Below are 24,611 nucleotides of genomic sequence, written 5' to 3'. Positions count from 1 at the left end.
GTTTATGCCTAGATGTGGAATCTTTTCAGTCAAAAGCTATAGACATTAGAGCCACTCTTACCATAGATACAAATTACTTTCCAGAATGATTTGACCAATTTACAACTCCATTAACAATGTATTATTTGGCTTATCTTTCCATAACTTCTCCAACAATGACTATACCCATCTTTTGTCATTTTTGCTAATTTTCTGGGTGTGTTTTTATTTGTATTTCTCTTACTATTAGTGATTTGGAGCAATCTTTTAAATGGTTGTCAGTAGTCTATGATTTTTTTGAGAACTATTCGTTTGTATCTAGGTTACACAGAATCTCGACTGGACAGCTAATTTTTGAAAAACATTTTCTTCTGCATCACCAAGTATTTCTACTGTAAGCCAGGGCTAGGCATTGTGCAAGGTGTTGGGGATACAGAGATGAAACCAAATCAGTTCCTGTCTTCAAGAAGCTGACATTTTTCTGGGGATGACAACATAAGCATGATAAAGGCTATACAAAATGAATACAAGATAGTTTGGGGGAGCACCAAAAACTCAGAGAATTGGTAAACATCTTGCATTACGCTGAAGGATTCTAACAGGTGACTAGGAAGAAGGAAAAATTCTAAGCAAGGGGGATGACTTACATAGTTCAAAGCTGGAATGTTACACGTAAAGGCCAGCATGATGGAACGTTGAATGCAGGAAGGGACGTGTAATATGTCAGCAATCTAGGACAAGGGTTATTAAACACAGGCTGAGATTTCAAGGTGAGAGTCTATGAAATTGGATCAGAAAAAATACATCTTTATTTTCAATAATTTTCAATTATTCTCTACTATTTCCTTCAATTATTTGAAAACATAAAAAGTCTATAAGCTTCACCAGTTTGCCCATTTGGCCCCACTAAAACAGTTAAGAATCCTTCATCTACATAGTTTTATGGCAGATTGTGAAGGACTTTAGTTGTCAAACGGCGGAATTAAAGTTTAATCCTAGAGGCAACAAAGACCATCAAGGCTTCTTGAGCTGTGGACTGGTATAGTCATATACATGCCTTAGGAGTATCAATTTGGCAACTGTTTGGAGGATGGGTAGGAGAGGAAAGAGAATGGAATCAGGGAAACCAATGTGAGTGGTTAAAATATCTCAGGTGAAAGGTAGATTAGGGCCCCAAGTGGGATGGTGGCAAAAAAGGTTACATGCAAGAGCACATGTATTGGTACAATTGACAAGGTTTTGTAATCAATTTGCTATGGGAGATGAAGGAGAATAAAGAGTCCAAATTGTGAACCTGAATTACCAGAAAGACGTTGGTAGCCTCCATAGAAATAGGGAAGCTTCAATGAAGTATGGAAATTCGGGGAAGATAATGAATTGTGTTTTGGACATGTTGAGGTTGAGATAGCCAAAGAAACATTTAGATGGAAATGTCCAGCAGATCATTAGTGATGGAGTACTAGAACTCAGAAGAGATATTATGAAGGCTGGATATATAGATTTGGTAGTCATCAGCTGAGAGCTGCACCCTTGGGAAATGATAAAGTCCCTAAGACCAAGGGTATTGAGAGAAATAAGACTAGTGGTCCCAGGAAGGAGCTCTGGGGCATGATGGTCCCACAAAGGAGGTTAAGGAAGTGTATGGTATTCTCTTTTCTCATAAGTCTATTTTCTTTACTACAAAAAAGTAAAAAATTTGGGGGATGGTGAATTATTTTGTCTCTCAGAATTCTTTTGTGCTACTATTTTTACTGTTTCATGGTACTTTTTAGGGGCAATCCTGCTCACATTACGTGTGGGCAATTTTTGGTGAACTTTCAACATATAGTAAGTCCACTTTATTTTCACAAACAGGAGTATCTTGAGCAACAATCGAGATTCTTTCTCCCATTAATATTCTGTGTTGGCCATCCTCTAGGACAGGAGCAAACTCTCTATGTCTGTGAAGCATGGAATACAATTCCATATTATTGGAAGATTTAAAATTGCAGGTCGCCCAAAGGACAATGAAAGATATATATGGACATGGGTATGCTACAGCATTTTACCAATGAAGAACTGTGTGCAGAGGCAATGTAAAATACAAAATAAAATATAAATATAAAATAAAAATATCCAAGAAATATATGACAGACAAAGATTGGTCAGGATAACTAATAGATGACCTTTGTGTTCTCTTGTTAGCCACACAATGTCAAAAGAATTGAGGAAAGCCCCTACATATTATGTGGGATTCCATCACAAGGTGTAAGGTATAAATGAGTTTAGATCTGCACTACTGGAGGGAGCAAGCCACACTGATGAGATCACAGCTGCATGAAGGTATTTTCCTAAATAATCTTGCAGTTATATGAGATAGGTATCATCTCAATGTGATTGAGTGACTTGCCTCCAGCAGCAAAATTAGTTAATGTTTGTGCCAGGACCAGAATTCTTTCTCTAGATTCCAGGCCAACAGTGCTTTCTTCTCACTATTTCCTAAAACCTTCTTCATTTCATGAATGGACATAAAGAACATCTAATGAAATAAGATATGCTGACATAGGTGACTCCAAACTAAAAACAGCCTTTATCTTTGGTATATGAAATTCACTGACCTACTATAAAGAACCACAGCAAACTTGGGACTTTTAACAAGAGAGTTGAAAAAAACCATCCCACCCAAATGGTGACTAATGAAAAAGAAAACTTCTGTTTTGGAAACATCTTATAGCCTCAAAGCTCCTTGCACCATTCTTCAAACCTTTGCACAAAACTTTCCAATTAAATTACAAAGTAAAATGAGGAGACCGTGATGAAAGAAGGACAGGTCATAATTCAGCTGGTCACCACGTAATTTGGACAATTTTATGTGAGTGAGATGAGCCTCTTATAAAGTACTCAAGACCATCAGTCTCTGACCCTAATAGAGTACCTGCAAAATCTCACATGAGAGGAAGATTGTGAAATCTGGAATATTTGCTATTATTAGATGCTCAGAATAGGATCCAAACCAAACTAAACTAAATCCCATAGCACAAATGTGTTCCCTGTCATAATCTCAACCTGAAAAACAAGCAGAAGTGGGGAAGGAAATAAACCACAGAAAATCTTCTGGGTCTTTGTATTAAATTGGGTTGTTTATGATCAAGGACTTCGAAAGAAAATTCAGTTCCCTAATTGTACTTCAAATGTCTCCTAAAAGAGAGATACTAAGATAACTGCAGAAAATTATGATTGGTCCGTATATGAATTTAAATAAAGCTCCAAACCATGCAATCTTATCACACTTGTAGTGACCACTTCACAGATGCGCGAGCAATAAACCTGAGGAAATTTCCTTTGGGAAAGAGAGAATAATGCCAGAAATAATTGTTAAATATAAAGTGGTTTCAGGAAAAGATTATTAACTCACAATTGCCCTACAGACATATATAAATATTGAGGAAGTTGGAACTCCATTGGGATTTTCATCACTTAGTCCATACTGTTAGCAAAGTAATCTGAAATCTCGCCATTAGCCTCCAGAGCGGGCTCCAGAGGAAATGTAAACCAGATGAGGTATGCTTCCTTAGACCCAGAGCTGAAACAATCCGTGAGGTCCCCAGCTCAAGGGAAACAGAGCACATGCAGCAATGCTTAGCTCCGTCTAAACTTACAAGGCTTTGACACCAAGAGAAATGAGTGTTATTTACACTGGCGACCAGTTGGCTGATAGAATTTATAAGGTCAACCAGCTGGGTTGGAAACTTAATTTACTGTCTTCTAGATTCACATTGTATTTATTTGAGAAGGGGGAAAAATAACTTTGCCAGGGGGCTCTTATTTATTTTTACACTGTGACCAAAGCAAAATGAATCTTTGAAGAATCTATTACCTGCTAAATGTTCATTGCCATTAAACGATGTGTTTGTTACAGCCTGATATCATTTTGTTGGTAATTGGGTCGGCAAGTCAGATTGTAGTAAAATTTGCCAGAAATGGAAGGAGTTTCAGTGTTCAATATGGTTGCAACTATGAAGCTCTTATAAAATGGGAGGAAATAGAGAAAGTGTTATGAGGAAGAAGAAAGAGAGTGTCCATGGTGTCTTGCTTCAGAATGCTTTCCTTTACAAACGAGTGTTTTATGATGCAGAACATGAGTTCTCACTATAAATGATAAAATATGTGATATTACAGTATCCTAATCTAGTTGGGCCATGCAGCTGTGTCCAGGCAGATGTCAGAAGGGTGCTGTTATGAACCCCTTGCCAAAGATACTCACACAAATGCTCTGTGTGCTCATGCTTACACAGATGTCAGCTGTTTAATAATATTCTTCTGGGAGCAAGGCACAAGGGAGGATGCTGAAAATCAGGATGGAACTTTGGTGTACTTGGGGAAGTGAATACATAAGATATCACTTGTGATGAAAGGAAAGGGCATTAGGTACTGAGTGGCCCAGTGACATGGACAAAGAGTTTTCTGTCACTGTGAGCTAATTGAAAGAGCATTAAAATGTTACTTTATTATTTATGTGATATAAATGCGCTAGCCTTTAATTTTCACTATGGTGAAATGACGTGGGGGGGTAGGGATTAGAGTGTGTGTATGCGTGTGGGGAGAGAGATATGCTGATTAAAACTAACATTCTTGAAGACATCTTCCTTGCTTATCTTTCTAGAATAAGAAACTGAACTGCCTTGTGAAGTGCTCTACTGCTCAGGTGGGAATTGGGTTGTCAAGGCTTCCTCATCTCAAGAACCACTATTTCTTATCATCTTCCCTACTTCTGAACCCTAAGGACTCCTGGACTTTGCAAACATCCTCCAGCAGGATCTCAAGGACCACAGAACCTTTCTATAAACCTTTCAACTGAACCTTCCTATAAGGTGCTATCTTTCCCAATTAGAATGTGAGCTTCGTGATAGCAGGGGCTGTGTGGGTTTTCCATTTGTATTGTCAGCAGTCAGTATACTTCTCGGTATGGAGTTAGTACTATTTAGTTAGTACTAAAAATTCTATTTTCCTATGTTTTTTAACCTATAGATCAGAAAGACCTTGCTTTTTCCTATGAATTTAATTTGTTGCTAAGTATCCTTTATTCTATATAGTTAGCAAACTAAGAGAGTAATTTAAAAAATCCTTGTATTAAGCTCCACAACATAAATGGAATTTAGATAATATAGGTCTTAAGGAAAGTAATAAAAGTGATCAAAGGACAAAGGGCTATTAAGCTAAATCTATAAGAAATACTAAAGGAATTATGGTTATTTCACCCTGTGACCAGAAAATGGCACAAATGAGCCTATAGGTCTTTGTGTGAAAGGTTCTTAGGGAGAGAATGGTTTTCCACATCCACTGAGATCAGAGTTCGATATCCGTAGGGTTGTAACCTTTTGCGGTGCCATGGTTTTTTGGCAATCTAGTAAAACTTTACAGATCTCTTCTTAGAATAATATATTTCAATCCATGAAAAAAAAAACACATAGGTTTGCAAAGGAAAAGAATATTCTTGAAATAGAATTATAAAAATAGCTTTAAAAACAAGTTCATGGCCCCCAAGGTTAAGAATCCCTTGTAGAACAAAGAGCTAGAACTATGATACAAAAGATCTAGGTTAGATTTTTACAATGAAATTTCCAAGTAAGAAGTCCATCAAACATTAGAATAAGTTCCTAAGGATGGTTTTTGAGTATCCTTCAGGTGTTTAAATCATAGCCTCATTTATTAATCGCTTGAACAAAATGATTTGAGAAGGTCTTATTGGGTCTTAGGATTTTTAGCTTCTGCAAAAGCATGTGAAAAATTAGTGCCAAACCAAGAAACTGAATACTTTAGAAACCATGGATAGTATTGAGTGGGGTGTGTTTTTTGATTGCTTTTAATTTGTACATGTTATCTATTTGATGGCATTTGACTAATGGGATTATAAATATTAATAGTAAACTATAGCATAGAAATAATTTTTTCAAAGTAGCACATGGGAGCTTGCAGACAATAAATTAAATTTTACTCAATGCTAAAAGTTCTACACATTAAGAAAAAATATTCACTGTAACAAAATTAAGTGGTGCTTGTTAGACATTAACATGGAAAAATGTGAACATTGTCTATAATTATATTACTAACTATTCCACTATAGGTATAAAACTAGAATGGGGAGGGGTCTCAGAGTTTATACCATCCAATCCTCTCATTTTACAAATGAACAAACCACGACCCAGGGAAGATGTGACGACCAATGTCAGATAGTTAGGAATTATCAAAGATAGAATTTGAACAAAGTCTTTCTGACTTTAGAGCTCGTGTTCTTGCCAAGATTCTTTACACAGTCATGTAAAGTATATGTTTATCAATGTATGTCCATAGGCAAGCAAAGAGCTAGGTAGTCCCCAAAGCACAAATTATTTTGAAAATGATGTAAATATGAAGGATGAAAAATATGCTACTTTGCCCTACTCTATCCTAGTCATTGAGAGAATACACTTTGTTCCTATTTTTAAACACATACAAAAATATATTCTAGAACTGAGATTCCACAAGTTTCTGACATTTTAACACAATCTAATCACTATTGGTGATGAACATGATTTCCTGAAGGTCTGAAGACCTCTGTGTGATGGTTTCCAAAACTTCATTTGTAATTTAATGCTTTATCCTATTCATTTCCATCAGATATAGCCAAAATAAAGCAACCACACTGATACTTCTGGTCTGCCATTGGCTTTTTTTAAGACCTTTATCTCAGTTTCTTTGGTGATTGATTTTATATATCAAAAACTGGAATGTATTGCCATAAGAGACTGTGAGAGTCTACAACTAGAACAAAGACTTAATTACCTGGGATGTTTTAGATTCAAAGAAGATCCATGTGAGAGGATTTTCCTGTCCCCATCAATGTTTCTGTGGATGCACACCCCTTTGAAATAACTAATAAAGCTAAAGGAAAAGCAATCAATCTATACAAAGTAACTAATGAAACTCTTAATGATAGATAACAAAACTTTGACAAAGGTTTCACTTTTGGCAATAAAAACTATTCTTCCATTAAAACAAAACATAAACCAAAACAAGTATAAAAAATGGGACACAGACCTACTTTGTGCATGGTAGAAGAAAAAGAAAGTAGATCTTTTGTATCATAGTTCTAGCTCTTTGTTCTACAAGGGATTCTTAACCTTGGGGGCCATGCACTTGTTTTTAAAGCTATTTTTATAATTCTATTTCAAGAATATTCTTTTCCTTTGTAAACCTATGTGTTTTCTTTCATGGATTGAAATACATTATTCTAAGAAGAGATCTGTAAAGTTTTACTAGATTGCCAAACAACCGTGGCACCGCAAAAGGTTACAACCCTACGGATATCGAACTCTGATCTCAGTGGACATGGAAAACCATTCTCTCCCTAAGAACCTTTCACACATAGACTCATTTGTATCATTTTCTGCTCACAGGGTTAAAATAACCATAATTCCTTTAGTATTTCTTATAGATTTAACTTAATAGCCCTTTGTCCTTTGATCACTTTTATTACTTTCCTTTAAGACCTATATTATCTAAATTCCATTTATATTGTGGAGCTCGATACAAGGATTTTTTAAATTACTCTCTTAGTTTGCTAACTACAGAGAATAAAGGATACTTGGGAAAGAATTAAATTCACAGGAAAAAGCAAGATCTTTCTGATCTATAGCTTAAGAAACATAGGAAAATATAATTTTAGGTGATTTATCCTCCTTTGAAAAAAATGTATATATGAAAGTAGAAATAGAACTTAGAAACAGACATACACATATGTATAGTGGAAAGGAATAGGTCATAAATTAGTCTGAATGGAACTTTCTGTAGTGTCAGTTTTTAGAATGAAGGCTAGCAACAGTCTGGAAATACAATGTTTAATTTTCCTAAACATCAGTGCTATTGCTTCTTTTTTCATGGAAATAAGTAGACTGAGGAACTAACTCAATTCACTTCACTTCAGGTCAGACCTCCATATGAGGTGGGATCCAATTGCATTGTTATAAACATCATGGAAACAAATAGCTTGTGAATAGTGGAAAACTGAGGCAGCCAGCAGGGAAGGGTGGAAAGCAGAGCTTTAAGGAGACTGGGACGTTGTCCTAGGTACTGACATCTGGGGGACATGCTTCTTTCCTATGGAGGGCATTCTTTCTCTCCAGTTTGGGCTGGAAACCACCATCCTTTCATTTCATGCCTTGTGGTTCTCCATCAACCCACACCCTATCAACGCTTCATAAGGGGAGCTTTGACCTGAGAGAAGCAAATGAGTAGGGTTGTGGTGGTGGATGTCAGGAGAGAAAGGCAAGGGACTGAATTACTCCTGACCTCCCTATTAACTACAAATATTCATTTTTGTACTCCATCTCCTAATTTCTGTTTACCCTCCTTGCCAACCTACTTGGAGCCACATGCTGTACTCTTTGAGGGATATCTCCTCACAGTTGAATTTGCCGCTGGTTCTGGGATAACAACAATAATACATTAATAGTTACCAATTATATAGTTATTTAAGGTTATCTCATTTCACTGTCACAACAACCCTGAGACATAGATACTATTATTATCCCTATTTTACAGATGAGAAAACTGAGATCAAAGAGAGTCACACAGACCAAATTTGGACTCAGGTCTTTCGGACTGCAGGTCCAGAGCTGTCTCTCTGCCTAGCTACCCCTTCCCTGTAAACAGAGATGACAATTTGCTGCTCTAGCTTTCAAAAGAGCACTGATTGGGAACTGGAAGTCTTGAGCTAGAATCCTACCTCTGCCAATTATTTACTGCCTGTGAGATCTTGGGGAAGTTTCTTCTCTCTGAGTCTGTTCCCTCATCTTTGAAACTGGGTTAAAAATACTTACATCACCTACTTCAAAGTTTGTTGTAAGGCAAAGGTTTTAAAAGTGATAAGGAGTCACATTAATTTTCACTATTATTTCAGGGGTCTTGCATATGGTAGGAAAGTGTTAAATAATTTAATTGGATTGAGAAACAGCATCGCCTTTACCTTCTTAGATACAAAGCTGCTATGAGTGGATGGAGAAAAAGCTGAACTAATAAGATCCAAATCTGAGTCTGCTACGAATTCCAGAGCAGAGAGGCCCAGGGAGGGAGTCTCCCTGGGCAGCTCCAGGAGGCTGAGGCTACTCTTGTCCAACACAGATGCTTATTGGAAGGAAGCCGTTAAAATCAAATGCTGAGCAACAGCCTGGGTCATGAACTGAGAGTTTAAAATATCTGTCCATGACCCTGCTAGCCAGTAAGACTTCCTGCTGACCTTAAAAATGCTGGGAATTCCAGAGTTGGTACAAATGGTTGGCAGCTTTTCACAGTCCAGATGGCAGGGGGAGAATCCTTAAACTCTGGTACAGGTAGTAAAATATTTAAAAATTTGGCCTCTGTCCACCAAAAGGCCAAACCCTTCCGAATAACTAAAATGGCTAACCCGAGTCCCTTAAACAGAATGTGGAGGCAAATATGAATTCACTCTGTTAGCCATATGATGATTGTACAAAGGACTTTTCATTCTTTCTTTTTTTTCCTTCCTATCTTCAAACTTTCCTTTTTTTCTTTCTTTCCTTCCTTCCTTCCTTGTTCCTTCCTTCCTTTCACATTGGAGTAGCTGTGTTATTGTTAAAGGGAAAAAAAACCAACTGGAATGCCTAGGATTCCAGCTGGTCAGTGGCCCAGTAGGTTAAAGTGTGACAATGACTTGCTGAGAGTTAAGAAGCACTCATACCCCAAACCAAAAACAAAAAAAGTCACTTTACATGATTGCAGCAACAAATAGAATCAACAACAAAAGGTTCATTTAGAACTGGGTTCCATACTGACATTGTGATTTGTACTGTAAAGGCTTAAATTTTCACTTAAAGAACTCAGAAAAAATATCAATACAAGGGATCAGTATCTTCTCACTAGGACAACAGGGTGGGGAATGGGGTGGGAATCTATCTCTCTATATACATTTTTAAAATGATATTAGAGGATACTTCTGATCTTTCTTCTGGCAGACTCATCTGATAAGAAAATGACTGATAAAGAATAATGTACTTAAAACCTGTCAATAAGGCACCTCATTTCTGAAAATGTTGCCCTATGTTCCAAGGTAATCTTAACTATACTAGAAAGTGCACTTGATTTGGGATCAGAAAACCCAGGTTCAAATACTACTCTATATGATGGCTTGCATGACTGTTAATGATCCCTTCACTTCTCTGGGCTCTAGTTTCCTCAAGCATAAAAACAGGGGAATCATAGTTCTATACCCGGGAGGCACTTCAGACGCCATCTAGTCCAAACCCCTCATTTTACATGAGGAAACAAAGGCTTGGGGAAACCTTCTGACTTTCTGGACTTTGCCTCCATACCTCTGCTGAGTCTCAACCTGCAATTCCACCAGAGCCTTGGACCTCCTCACCTTGGAAAATCCCTCCTTCTGCTCACCTTGCTTTAGGAGAGAGTTCCCCTAAGTTCTCCACTTTGAGGAGGATCCCAGGCCATCCAACCTTCATTATCCTATGGTTTCTGACTTTCTAACCATCTCTCAGCCTCAATCCCACCCTGGAATTGTCCTCAGTGTCTGTAGCCTTCTCTTGCTAGAACATCTCTCTCCCATACTATCCATCTTCTCCCACTCCTGGAGTGTCCATTTGGGGCAAGAGCCCAGGCCATTCCCTTGCTGGCTTTGTTTTTGACTTTCTAGACTTTGACACCAGGCTCCTTCTGTTACTTCTTCCTCACATTTCTCAGCTTCCTTTTGTGTGTCATCTCCCCCACACCCCATTAGAATGTAAGTTCCTTGAGGGAAAGAACTTGTTTTTGCTTGAATTTGTATTCCTCCATACTTAGTATAGTGTTTTGCACTCAGTAACTGCTTTCTCAATGTGTCTTTATTCATTCATCAAAGACAGCTTAGTTTAGTTCATTTCAATACATTTATTAGGTATTATTTTTGCACTGTGTGCAAAGGACTGATCTAAGTGCTAATGATGTAAATAGAAAAATAGACCCAGCCCTCAAGAAACTTACCTGAGAGATCAGAATATTCTCAGATAGGTAGTGGGCCTCAGACGTGGAACTTTTCAGACTTGGGGCTGCTTCATAATATCATCCCTCAAAAGGTGGAAGCACCAATAAAGGGGAAATTTATTTTCCATCTGATTCTTACTAATAAAGGGAAACTGGTTGGTAGGCGAGTCATCATCAGAACCTTAGGAGTATGTGAAAATTCTGTCTCAGAATTTATGAAAGAGAAGAAAAGAGCTGTGAAGAGAGCTTACATTTTTCAAGAGAAGATTTCAGAGTTCAGAGGAAGGATATGTTGGATTCCATGTGCCAAAATCCAATGGAGGGAGTCAACTCTCCAAACCTAGGAGGGGTGAGAAGTCAATGCTAAGGACTGCTGAGGAGGAAAAAGGAGAGATGTCTAAAGTCACTGATGTGAATGCTCAGGGAACTGATAACCCTTCTTAGATTTAAAGAGTCATGGAAAGGAGATGGAGGCAAAGTCATGAAAGATGAATACAAAAATATGAATACAAAAACATGTGTCAGACTGAGCTGAGGGACTTTTCAAAAATCACATTTGTGAAAAGATAAGGATAAGAATGGAAAGGACCATTGCTTAGAGGGACTGGAAGAATGATAACTAATGATTAGAGAGATGGAAGATTGGTTCAATTTTTAGTTTTGCTTCCATTTTTTTGCCAAAGAGAATAACCTCTTCCCTAGAAAGGAGAGAGCAAAAATGGCTAATAAGGAGTTTGTACTCAAAATGAGTATAGAAGAAAGGGAGCATCTGTCTGCTTCTGATGAATTCAAGTAACATGGTCCTAGTGAACCACATCCTCAGGCTCTGAAAGAATTATGTGACTAATGAACTACTCAGTTATCTCTGAAAGATTTTCAAGGATGGTTGCAATACCATAAAACTGGAAAAGGGTAAATGACACAATTGTTCAAAAAGGGAAAAGAATAAAATATGGAAACTAGAGCATGACTTCAGTTCCTGGAAAAAAGCTAGTAAATATTGAAAAGGTGACTTATGGAACCTCTAGAAAAGGAAGTGGAGATCACAAAGTTGACATGCTCCATCAAGAGCAGATCATGGCAGATTAACATCCTGTTTTTTTAACAGTCACTAGACTGGAACATCAAGGGAATGTAATACAGAGTTTATTGAGATTTTACCAGAGTGTTTCACAAAGTCTTTCATGCAATTCTTGTGTAAAACATGGAGAAATGTGGGCTAGATGATAGTATAATCATGAAAATTCAGACTGGTTGAATGATGAGGCTCAAAGAAGGCATTAATGATTCAATGTCAACTTGAAAGGAAATTTCTATTGAAGTGTCTCAGGGATTTGAGTTTGACTGTGTGCTGTTTAACATCTTTATCAATGACTTGGATAAAAGTACACTTAGCATGCTTAACAAATTTACAGATAACAGAAAGCTAGGCAGGATAGCTAATACACTGGATGACATAAGATCTAAAAAGATGCCAACAGACTAGGCTGTTAAGCTAAATTCAATAAGGTGAAATTTGTTTTTAAAATTAACATAGTTATTTTAACCTTTTACTGATAAATTTTAATATCATCTTCATTTCCTTATTTATTCCATTTCCCTTCCCCTTCCATAGAACCATTATTGGGAATAAAAAAAGAAAAGAAGAGAAATTCAACAAAAGTAAACAATACTTCAACGATGTTGGGCAGCCTACTCAATGTTCCATCACCCATATTCTCCCACCGTTGTATAAAAGAAAAAAGGTGCATTCCCAGATTTTTTTGAGGTCAATATTCTTAAAACTTCAATTTTGATTTTTAAAAATATTCTTTCTATTTACAATGCTATAATCATTGACTATATTGTTTTACTACTTCTGCTTAGTTCACTTTTCTCTAGTTTATTTACACTTCTGCATATTAATCATATTCAGTTTTTCTTATAACAGAATATTCTATTACTTTTATGTACCATAATTCATTTAGCCATTCTACAGTAGTTGGACATTCATTTTTCTTTAGTTCTTTGCTACCACAAAACTAATAAACCAATACTGCAATAAACATTTGGGTGTAAGCCTGACCTTTCTTTCATTGACTCCTTTGGGGAGGTTGTACATAACAGTGAGATTTCTAGATCCTGGAATCCTTGGGCATTTTGGTACTTTCTTAGCCTAAGTGCATATTGCTTTGTAGAATAACTGAATCAATTCACAATGCAGAGAGTTTGGCCCTATGCCTTTTCTCAATGACTCGGATAAAATGATAGATGGCATGCTTATCAAATTTGCATATAATACATAGCTGGAAAGGATGGCTGACACATGTATTATTAGAATGTTCATTTTTCCAAAATTATGCAACATTGACTATCCCTATTGTTGCCAGTTTTTTGGATATGTGGAATTGTTGGATTTGTATTTTGTTATTAATGATTTAGAATAATATTCCACAGAATTTTAGTTAGTAATTCGTCTTTTGAGAAGTGTTTGCTCATATCTTTTGACTACTTATCCATTGGAAAATGTCTCTTGGTCTTGTGTGTGTGTGTGTGTGTGTGTGTGTGTGTGTGTGTTTCCTATATTTCTCAGTTATCAGAATCTTCTCAGAAATATTAGACAAAACTGTTTTCCCTAATCAACAGCTTCCCTCCTTATCCTAGTTGGGATTTCTTCTTGTTAAGGTTTTTCAATTTCATGAATAGAAATTTTCCATTTTATCTTTTGCAAACTCCTCCATCCTTTGTTTGATGGATTTTTCTTCCTTCTATAGATATGAAAGGTACATGATCTAGTTCTCTTTTAATAGTTTTATGATATGACCATTAACATAAAGGTTGCATATGTTGTCTTTATTGTGTTATATAGTGGTCTAAATCTGATTTCTGTTATATTCCTTTCAACCTTTCTCAGCAGTTCTTACCCAATAGTGGATTCTTCCTCAATAATTTGTTTGGACTCACTGTAAGGTAAAATGCACTAACTGGAGCTTTCCAGAGGTGGAATGAGATATCTCTTGGAGGCAGTGATTTCCCTATTACTAGACATTTTCAATCAAAAGTTGGATGATTACTTGATGGGTAAGTGATAGATGGGAATGTCCGTTCAGTTGTGGGTTGGACTATATAGCCTCTGAGGTCCATTCCAATTCCAAGGTTCTGAAGAGACTTATTAGGGAAATACAAGCTAATTTAAAGAGGGAGAAAAAAGCAACATTTGAGGGAATTTGGGGAAGGCTTCATAGTAGAGGTGGCCTTGAAACAAAAGTCTAGGAAAAGACAATGCAGATAGTATAGGAGATACTTTTTGAAGATATGATTGAAGAGTTAAAGAATAACAGCTAAGAAGAAAAAGCTAAAATAATTCATTTCCATATGCAAAGGTGGAGGTCAGTTGACTCCATCACCATAGTAACAATTGAAATACAGTCAATTATCAAAGTTCCTGCATTTAACTTTGCTATTTCAATCAATCAGGTGATTTTATTAGTAACCTCATTTTCACTTTCACATTGGCCACATTTATGGCTATGCGCAGTAGAGAAAAAAAAGAGTTCAATGTGTGCAAGTTTGTGGAGCAGCTGGTGTCCTAGTAGGCGCTTGACTGGTCTTGTTCATCTTGCCATCATGGAATATAGAGCACTCCGTGCAGTCACTGTTTATCTTCAGAACTTATTTTATGTTGCAATTGTGCCCCTAAAGCATAGGGCAAGCCTCATGGGGTCCTCTGAACAAGAACATTATAGAAATATATCTCTTTATCACATAGAATCTTTATAAAAATAGAGGAAGACAGGGAATTATAAATTAAAAAAATTAAAGGCAGAAATTCTAAACATAATTGGTACACATAACATTGTAATAAAATTATAGTCAGCACTGGGATCACAAGATTCTGTAGCTTAGAAAAGATAATTTAACACAGTATATGTCAGACACAGTGTGAAATCATTGGAAGTCAAATACAAGCAAAAGGAAAAACTGCTCCTTCCCACAAAGAGCTTAAATTCTAATGAGAGAAAATAATACACATAAGGGAATTGGGGGGAGGGAAAGATATCCAGTTGGGGAGCATGGTAAAAAATTAGTCTAAAGAGTAGGTGGTTAATCTGGGCTAGAAATAGTATTTTCAGCAATCTCTAGTGAAAGACTACAGTTTTAGGTGGTGTAAAGGTAACTCCACAGGATGGCTGCTAACACAAATTCTTAGATCTGCTTGCTAGGAAAGATAGCTGTTGAAGGGGTGAACAACCTTTTTTAAATTACATTCACTAGTTCAGGGGAAAAGTTAGCACCCTGAACTTCAGAGAAAATACAAACAGATAAAATATAGAGAAAATATAAGCAGAGAACTAAAGACCAAGAGATGAGGCTCTACTGCCTGAATCATAGCAATATTGTTATACACTTCACATACATCCCTGGGTCAACAGTCTTTATGTCTCAGCAGACACGAGCTCTAATCATATGGCTACTCAGAGGCTCCACCAGGAAACCACAAGATCCTTCTCATAAACTAACCCGTAAGATAAAATGCTTCACCCCAGAATATATATACACTTCTTGGAACCAGAAGACATCACAACCTTTGTGATTCAGAGCCTAATTAGAAATTAGCAAAAGGTGTGAAAACCTTTCTACAAGCAAGCTTCCCCTAAGTAAGCTTTCCTTAATGGGATCCAGGTGAGGAAGATCTTACATCCCATTAACATTACAGGTGGTTGCAGGAATCTAACCCCCTATTTCCCATCTGCCAAGCATAACAAGAATATTTGAGTCAAATACTTTGTTCCTATTCTGGTAGAAATGGCAGGCAGACTCTCATCACATGGCAGCTAATGCCTTGGGCTCCAAGCTTCTAATTCTGTTTTCTTTCTTTCCTGAAGGTAGGTGAACAAACATCAATCCTGAAATGGATGTGTCCAGCCTCTGAGTCAACTTGTGAATTTGAGAGTTCTGAAGATCCTGGGTCCTTTGTCTGGAGCTCCTGGTCACAGGGGCATCAGATTGACCCATCAGAGCAGATGACAGGGGGAGGAACTCAACTTCTGTCCTTTATTGCCAGAAGAAACGAAACTAGAGTGAATTATTTGGGGATGAAGAGCCAGAGGGAGATGTAAAGTGAGTATTGAATAATCCCACAACTATATCAGGTACCGATGTTTAAAGTTATCAACCCCCCTGGGAAAGAGTTAAAATAGTTACGTCACTCCTTCTTGTTTAAACTTCCTGTCAATTCACATTTGTGGGTCTTGTGCATATTAAATATTTCTTTTGTATAGAACAAATACATAGAGCTGTTCAATGCATGATCTACATGGAGTACCTTTCTCCTTCTCCCTTTGGGACCACCTTAGACATGCACCTAAAACTGTTATAAATACATTTTTCCTGAGGCTCCAAAGAGGGGATATATAGAGTCAGACAGTGAGGGGGAAAAAAAGCTTGATCCTATTTTTTGGGATCTCAAGCTCCCCAGTGATTGAACTCTGTCCAACTACACATGTATGGGTCCAGAGCTAAGAAGGGGGTCTTAGTGGAGAAGGATGGGACACAGAACCCCATTCCCTTAAACTCAACAGCAACTTTTCTTGATAAATATAGGGCAGGGAGGGGCAAGATTTACATTTAAGGTCCTCTACATTCTGACTCCCCCCCATCAAACCAACATTATTTCCTATTACTTACCACTGTTAGCCTTTTGTTAGTGTTCTCACTCTCTATAAAATATCACACTCATTCTTACCTATGTAAGAGTGTACAAATAAATATTTAGCAAGTAACTTTCGGAAGAAAGGGAAAAAAAAGCATGCCTGGCACATGTAAGCTCAGTCTTCATTTTCTTAAAACTAAGCAATCAACAAACAATAAATTAAGTCCTGATTTCTGTTGTTTGCTGATTTCTGAGATGTGAGTGCTCTTACTGGAAAATTTAACAATTCACTCTTGAGGTACAGTATAAGCTGGCCCCAGCACACCCCTATACCTCTGTAACTTTGCTTGTTCTATTTTCTTAGCCTAGAATTGGGTGGTAGGGGGTGAGGAATGGAGTTTGGATGATGATTGAGAGTAATGCAGAGTCACTGGAATGTAATGGGTATGACTGGGTGTGACAATGTTCATTACTGACTACAGGGGCACCACACCTCCACCCACAAAGCACAGGTGCAGCAGGAGAGAGGAGGCCTGAAGTTGAAGGGAAGGTTGTTCTGCTTTGCACTAGAGGCTCCCCACATCTCATTTGGGACATTTGGCTGGCAACAGGAGAAGGAAGGCACTTTATGCTGGTGTAGATGGAAGTGGTTGTTGTGGAACAGATGGAAGACACCTGGTTTGGCCCCAACAGCTTTTCCTCTGGGAGATGGAAAGCTCAGGGCTCTAGAGCGCTGTTTTTATAGAATTGTTGGCTGGGTCCAGGAACTTTGTGGGAGAATAGCAGAAAGGCAGTCAACAAGAGAGAGACATCAACTGACTTTGGATGGCTGTCTAGATGAAAATATCAAAGCTTTGTACTGTCTAAAAGAACTCTAGAATTCCCATTCAAGAGAGCCAACATCCACTGCCCCCAATAGAGGCTAACAGGTTTAAAGAGACTGAATTTTGCTGAAGACAGGCGGATGATAGTAGAGAACAGTATATGATATCACCCAAGGACATGGGTGTTTCTACAGTATTTGAGGCCTAAGTGGTAAGTGGTCTGATGGTATATGTGGTCAGGGCACATGAATTATCATGTGCCCTCAATATGTGCACCTTTACACTGGTTATCTAGCCACACATGTTCCTAGAAGTGTCTCCTCTAGGCATATTCCCCACTGTCTGCCCTTTCATGCACATTTGCGGATTTTATGTATTTTTGGCCCCAGTGCATTTCCTCCATGGGTGGTGTGGAAATTGTGGGAAGGTAGATTTCAGTGGGTATGGCAGGATCTGATAACTTAACTTTGCTATTCAGATGGATTTGCTTTGAATTAATGTCCTTTCTATTTGGCTCAGTATAAGTAAATACATTAATTAATTAGAACTCGTGAACTATTGTTTTGAGGGGATTTTGACCCATATCCATAGAGACCTTGAATCTATGATGACTTTCTTGGGATCCATGTTGGTATGAAATCAAGGTAATAAAAAGAAATCCAGGGTTATCAGGGGCTTTGTGCATATAAGGGGGTGGGGGGAATCTCAGGTGCTATGCATAAGATTGTCTTTACTTTTGTTGGTGTAGACCTAATTGTTATGTGTGACATCTGAAGTTCTGAAATAGGGACTAGATGGGGTAGGGTAGAATCTTTTACTTTATATTTTTTTAATACTTTTTTACTTTTAATATACTTTAAAAATTTTACTTTATCATTAATAAATATTTTTATTTTAAGTTCTAAATTCCCTTCCTCCCTCTACCCCACCCCTCATCCATTGATCTTTACCATTAATGTATCATCACAGTCTTGGCCTTCTGCTCTCCTTTTCCCCCTCTTGCCCCAACTTCCCACCCCCCAAGCAGAACCGAACAAGACATTAAGACAGCTGGGGGAGACAGTGGGATGTGTAAACACACTACAACTGCCTCTTTTCTTTCTCCTCTACTTTGCCTTCAGTCTGTTCCAGAAATATAAAGCTATTTTGCTTTTGAGGAGCCCCTGATAACCCTCAGTTTATTTACTTTACCTTGATTTACTCATGTTGTTTTATACTACTGGTAATAACAGAGCAATATGACTTGATTCAAGAAATCCTTTCATCTACATTAACTATTCTGTAATGTAAACCATAGTGGTTACTCCGTATCCCTCAGTTTGGGGAAACTGGCAATTCAGTCTGTAAACAAATGAAAGGTCTCCCTCGTGCATAACTGTAACAGTAATGAACATCAAAGACATTCATAGTATTCCATTCACAAGTATTTCTAATTTGGGACAGATGTACATATGCAAAATGATATAATCAGATATAATTGGTGTTTATATTGTGAAACCTCAGCACCCAAGTACCACCATCTTTCCCCAGCTGTAGTTTTTTTAGACTAAGTATCTTGTGAAAGGGGAGTAGAGGAGGGGGAGGAAGACTACATGCTTGTAGGGCAGATGTGGGTGGCCTTGAGAAAAGTCTGGTTTGAATGAGAGAGCAGTTTATCCTTAGGTTGATGGGTACTTGCATTCCTTAGAAAGAAAGAATGCGGAAGGAAATTTGCCTGAGGAGATGAATTCCTGCATATGCCCCACATGGTTCCTTTTATCTCTAAAGATTTATTTTTATTCACTAGCATTAATTTTTTCTTCTGCAGAATGGGTTCAAGTTTCCTTTTGGATAAAAACTAATTTTTTTAATTTTAATAATTTTTTTAAATTTTTAATTCTTTTAAATAATTTTTTAAATTAATTGACAAAACTTAGTCTTTCTTACATCTAATAACCTATGAACCTGGAAAAAGAAACCTTCTGAGCCTGGGGATCACATTCCTTACTCACTGTATTTCCTTGTAACAACCATCTTTGAATCTTCCCTTTCCCATGTCTTTTTTCCATCTGCTATGAGTCACCAAGTCCCATCAATTTTGCCTTCAAAATGTTTTCTTCTCATGTCCCCTCGTTTCCATTCTTTTGCTATTACCCTCTGTTAGATCTTTATCACCTCTTATGTTAGGCAGCCAGGAAAACTTATGTTCAAGACTGTGTTCTATCCCTCTGTGATCCAGGACACATCACTTAACCTTTCAGTGCTCTAAGAAACTCTTTTAAACTATAATTTTTATAGAGGATGCTGACTTGCATTGGGAGAGGGAGTTTCTTTATCCAGTAGTTTTCAAAGTTTGATCCAGGGACTTCTGGGTTTCTGAGACTCTTTCAGGGGATCTGCAGGGTCAATATTATTTTCATAATAATAGTAAGAGGTTTTAATCTCTATCATCATGTCAATAGATGTAACCCATATGAACAAAAAATTCTTTTGGGGATTCTCAAAAATTTTAAGAGTAGAAATAGGTCTTGAAAGTTTGAGAATAAGTACTTTACAAATGAAATTACAGTCCTAGACCCTATCTGTGATTACTAAAATAATCTGCCACCTAATCTTTCTCTGTACAGCCTCTGCACATATGGCGCGTGCTAACAGGTAGGGTGCCCAATGGCCCCTCTCCTTCTAAAAGGCTCTAGTTTATTTTTTACAATGTGTAATGAAAATTACCATCACCAGGGGGTGTGCTGGGGTTGCAGCCACAGCTCTTAGGACCTGTCTCCATTCTGTGGCAGCTACTATGATTGGTGGGGTAGTGTCCAAGATTCTCTCATTAGTCTAGCAGTGGATTGGGTTAGAGCGGATTGCCCAATCAGATAAATACCATATATGCCCCAGATGACTAGATTTTGCTTGGATTCCGAGCTTGTTCAACCATATATTGGCAGTATCATTTTAAGTAAATTACAACCTCTCTGAATCTTCCTTATCTGTTAAATCTCACAAGTGTAAAGTGTTAAAATTTGTTCCTACCTACTCTTGAGTTGAATTCTATTCTCAGACATTTACTGGCTGTGTAACCCTGGATAATTCACTTAACCTTTGTTTACCTTAGTTTCCTCAACTGTAAAATGGAGGCCATAGTACCTATTTTTAGGATCATTGTCAGGATAACAAGAGATAACAAGCATACAGTAGGAGATTAATAAATAATGGTTTCCTTATTTGTTTCCTTGTGAAGATCTTATGAGATGATCTACATAAAGCAGCAGCAACTAAAATGTAAACTATTTACTATCGTCTTTTGGTTCTTTCTTAACTAATTCTTTCTCCCAGAATCAATTCCAAGCCTTCTCTCCTAAAGACCCCTGCACCTTCCCCTCCTACTGTCACCTCCTTTTTGGAGGATGGCCTCATATTGCCCTCATTGGGAGGAGGGATTTGTTTGTCCTCTAAACACAAGTTGAATGAGGAACAATGAACAGAAAGTGCTAAGAGTTAAATTCGTTCTTGACATCAGGGAAAATTTTTGAACAATTAGAATTGTTCCAAAGTGGAATGTCCTGTTTATTGGAATTCATAAGTTCTTCCTCCTTGAAAGTCTTCTATTAGAAATGGGACAATTTTTTGTTAAGTACTTGATGGTGGGGATTCCTTTTTTTATGATCTGGACTAGCTGGCTAGGGAGGTCTCTTTTACTCTCAAATTCTATGACGTGATTTATTGAGAAAAATTGCAAAACATCTTAACATCCCCATCATCTCCCTTGTAAGACTCCAGCTTCACAAAGAACTCTTTTTACATATGCCTTTAATCTCATGCCCATTTGTCTTCTGCAGTAAAAATAACTCTAAACCGGGAGTCAGGGAGAACTGAATTCAAATCCAGCCTCAGACACCTAGTAGCTTAGTGGCAATTCACTTAATATTTGCCTTCCTCAGTTTCCTTATCTGTAAAATTGGGATAACTTTAGCACTTATATCCCAGAATTGTTTTGAGGATAAAATGAGATAAATTTGTAAGGTACTTTGCAAATTTTGTAGTGCTACATAAATATTAGTTCATAATCATCATTTTCTGGTCATCTTTCCTCTCCCTACTTTTTTTTTTCTTTTTGGGTGAGGCAATCAGGGTTAAGTGACTTGTCCAGGATCACATTAGTAAGTGTCAAATGTGTGAGGTTGGATTTGAACTCAGGTTTTCCTGACTCTAGGGCTAGTGTTCTATCAAATGCGCTACCTAGTTGCCCCCCCCATCCCATTTCTCAGTCTCTCCTCTACTGATTTTTCTCAGACTTTCTGTAGATGTGCCCAAATCTCATAATTAAAAACCTTCATTAAATCCTACCACCTTTCAAGCTATTAGCCTACATCTTTCTTCCCTTCACAGTTCAATTGTTAGAAGAAGCTATATATACTCATTTCTACTTCATCTTCTCTCATTCACTCTCTAAATTTTTTTTTCAATCTGGCTTCCTACCTAATTACTCAACTGAAACCATTCTCTCCAAAATTATCCTTCATTTTTTAATTGTCACATCTAATGACGTTTTCTCAATTCTCAACCTTCTTGACCTCTTTGCAGAATTTAAACTGTTGACCACCTCCTCCTGGATATTCTCTGTGGGTTTTCATGACTCTGTTCCCTGGATTTTCTCCTACCTATCTGACTGTTCCTTTTGAGTTTTCTTTACTGGATTATTATGTATATCCTGCTCCCTAATTGTAGGTGTGTACACTAAGACTCTGTTGAGTCCTTCTTTTCCTCTCTCTTTCCTTGGCATCCATGGGATTAATCATCATTTCTCTGCAGTTGTCTCCTAGATTTGACTCCCCTCAGCCACTCTTGAACTTCAGTCCCTCATCACCAGCTGCCTATTGGACACTTCCAATTGGATATTCCATAGACAACTCAATCCCAATATGTCAAAAAACAAACCCACCTCATTATCTTTTGTACTAAACCTATCTCTCTTCTGAAGTTCCCTATTTATGTTAAGGACACATTATCCTTCCAGTCTCCCACTCTCAATTATCCTTGATTCCTCACGCTCCCTCAACCAGTATTTCCAATCAATTGTTAGATCTTGTTCTTTATACCTTCCCAACATTTCTTACATCTGATTCCTGCTTTCCATGTAAATGACCATCATTCTAGTTCATACCTTGTCTCAAACTATCACCCATGTAGCTGGTAATATGCTTTTCCTAAGGGATAGGTCTTTTCATGCCACTCAGTGAACTCCAGAAAGAATTCATAACCCCCTGTTGCCCCCAGGAAGAAATATCACTCCCTTCTTTAGTATTTAAAGCCTTTACAACATAGCCTCAGCCTGTATCTCCATCTCCATTATACATTATTTTCTGACTATCAGCAGAGGCTCTTAACTTTTTGTGTATCGTAGACCCTTCTGGGGTCTGGAGAAGCCTATAGATTCCTCAGAATAATATTTTTTAAAAATGCATAAATTAAAATACATGAAATTACAAAGGAAACCAATTAGACTCAAATATAGTTGTCAGAATAAATAAAAAAAAAATAAGTTCACGGATCCCTCCATGTCTATGTCAAAAAAAAATCCCAAACAAATAAAGAAAACCTCTCGTCACACATATTTTCTTTTCTACCTTCCATCTTTGTACCTTTGTACTAGTATTTTATGAACTTAATGTCCTCCCACTTCACCTTCACCTTTTAGAAAGAAGATTGCTTCATTGAAGGCTGAAGTCATGTACATCTTATAGATGAAGCCTTTTCTGGTCCCTCCACAGTTGCTAGTTTCTTCTCTCTGGAAACTACCTTTTATTTATTTTGCTTGTATCTCTAGGTAGACTGTAAACTCCTTGAGGGCAGAGTATTCCTAGTGCTTGGCATGAAGTAGGCGCTTAATAGATACTTGATGATTATTGATTGATTGGTCTGTACTGTTTAGCGTTTTCTGCTGGTATCATTAGCTACTTTTGTTTTGTGGGCCTCCTGTTATCCCTCCACTATCAAGAATACTTTCATGCTTTATTATGTTTAAGGGAATGACTTTTGAGATTTCACTTGTCTGAGGGTATATATTTGCTTCTTAAAAAGAATAGCTCAGTTAAGTCTGCCTTGATGGTTCACTTATTCAAGAATTAGGCCTGCAAGAAAGTTCTAAAAAAAGCAGTCACTGAGTTAAATTTGACTCAGAGTTCTAGGATGGCATTAATTCCTCACTTGCATAGATTGTTAGAGTCCTCATAGAATATTAGAGTGAATAGAAAACATAATCCGCCTTAGGGATTTTCATATGAAGAATTAAAGAATTAGAAAAATAAACTTTATTTTCCACTCTAGTTCAGGATTCAAAAGATATCTTGCATAGTTGAAGAGAAGCAGCTCGGAATATCTTGTTTGGTTGTAAAGAAACAGCATTTGTTGATTGTCAAAGCTTTAAATTTAGCAGAAAGAAGAATTTAAGACTGATGAATTTATTTGAACAAGTCACAAAAAAAAAGATATAAAAGAAGCTAAGAAGGTCCTGGTGTCAAGAGACTAGCTGAAGAGGTTTTGTTTTTTTTAAGCCAAATCTAATTCAAATGGAGATGATCAGACTACCACAATATACCACATTAATGTGGTGAAATTATTATAATATTTATTAATATTGTTCAAACCTAGTTTTATGTGACTAGAAAATTGTCTAACCCCAAACTTATAACAGAGATCAGGCTGACTTCAGAGATGTTCTAGGGAAACCAGATGGCTGCAAGCAATACTTAAATTCTAGATGCCACCTAAGTCTTTTTTGGGTATACCCAAAGCTTGCATTTTAGATACTCTAAATGATATTGAATGTTTATACTTACCTGCTAATATGTGTGTTCATATACATATATAATCAGGTTCATGCATGTGTATATACGTGTGTACATATGCAGGTATATCAACCTCACCTGGGACCTTCCCTCCTCTGAAAACTGCCTACATGTAATTTGTGCTGGTACTTTTGTCCTAATTTGTGCTGGTACTTTTGTCCTAACTCTATATAATGTAATTCTCACAGAGACTTGGGAGGGAGCCACACCTTCTTCCAGGTATCTCCTCCACCAAATGGCCTAATAAAATTGTTTCTAAAACTTTTCAGGTTTCAGAGGTTGTTCTCAACCAACATGAACTAATCCCTTTAAATAACTTTGATTAGCTTCACAGAACTGTTCAAA

At 37.3% G+C, this 24,611-nt stretch overlaps 1 long non-coding RNA gene across 4 annotated transcripts in view; it reads left to right on the top strand.

Annotated features, from left to right (window-relative positions):
- Positions 1-24,611, top strand: part of LOC140505700 (uncharacterized) — a 254,517-nt gene that overhangs the window by 203,639 nt on the left and 26,267 nt on the right. For all 4 annotated transcript variants that reach the window (XR_011967624.1, XR_011967623.1, XR_011967626.1 and 1 more), the window contains one exon: positions 15,852-16,086. This is a non-coding gene — a long non-coding RNA (uncharacterized lncRNA). The remainder of the gene's footprint in view (positions 1-15,851; positions 16,087-24,611) is intronic.

Source organism: Notamacropus eugenii, chromosome 5, assembly GCF_028372415.1.
Source record: "Notamacropus eugenii isolate mMacEug1 chromosome 5, mMacEug1.pri_v2, whole genome shotgun sequence".
NCBI classification, from domain to species: domain Eukaryota; kingdom Metazoa; phylum Chordata; class Mammalia; order Diprotodontia; family Macropodidae; genus Notamacropus; species Notamacropus eugenii.
Note: the sequence above shows the minus strand (reverse complement) of the source record. Positions and strands in the feature narration are given on the sequence as shown.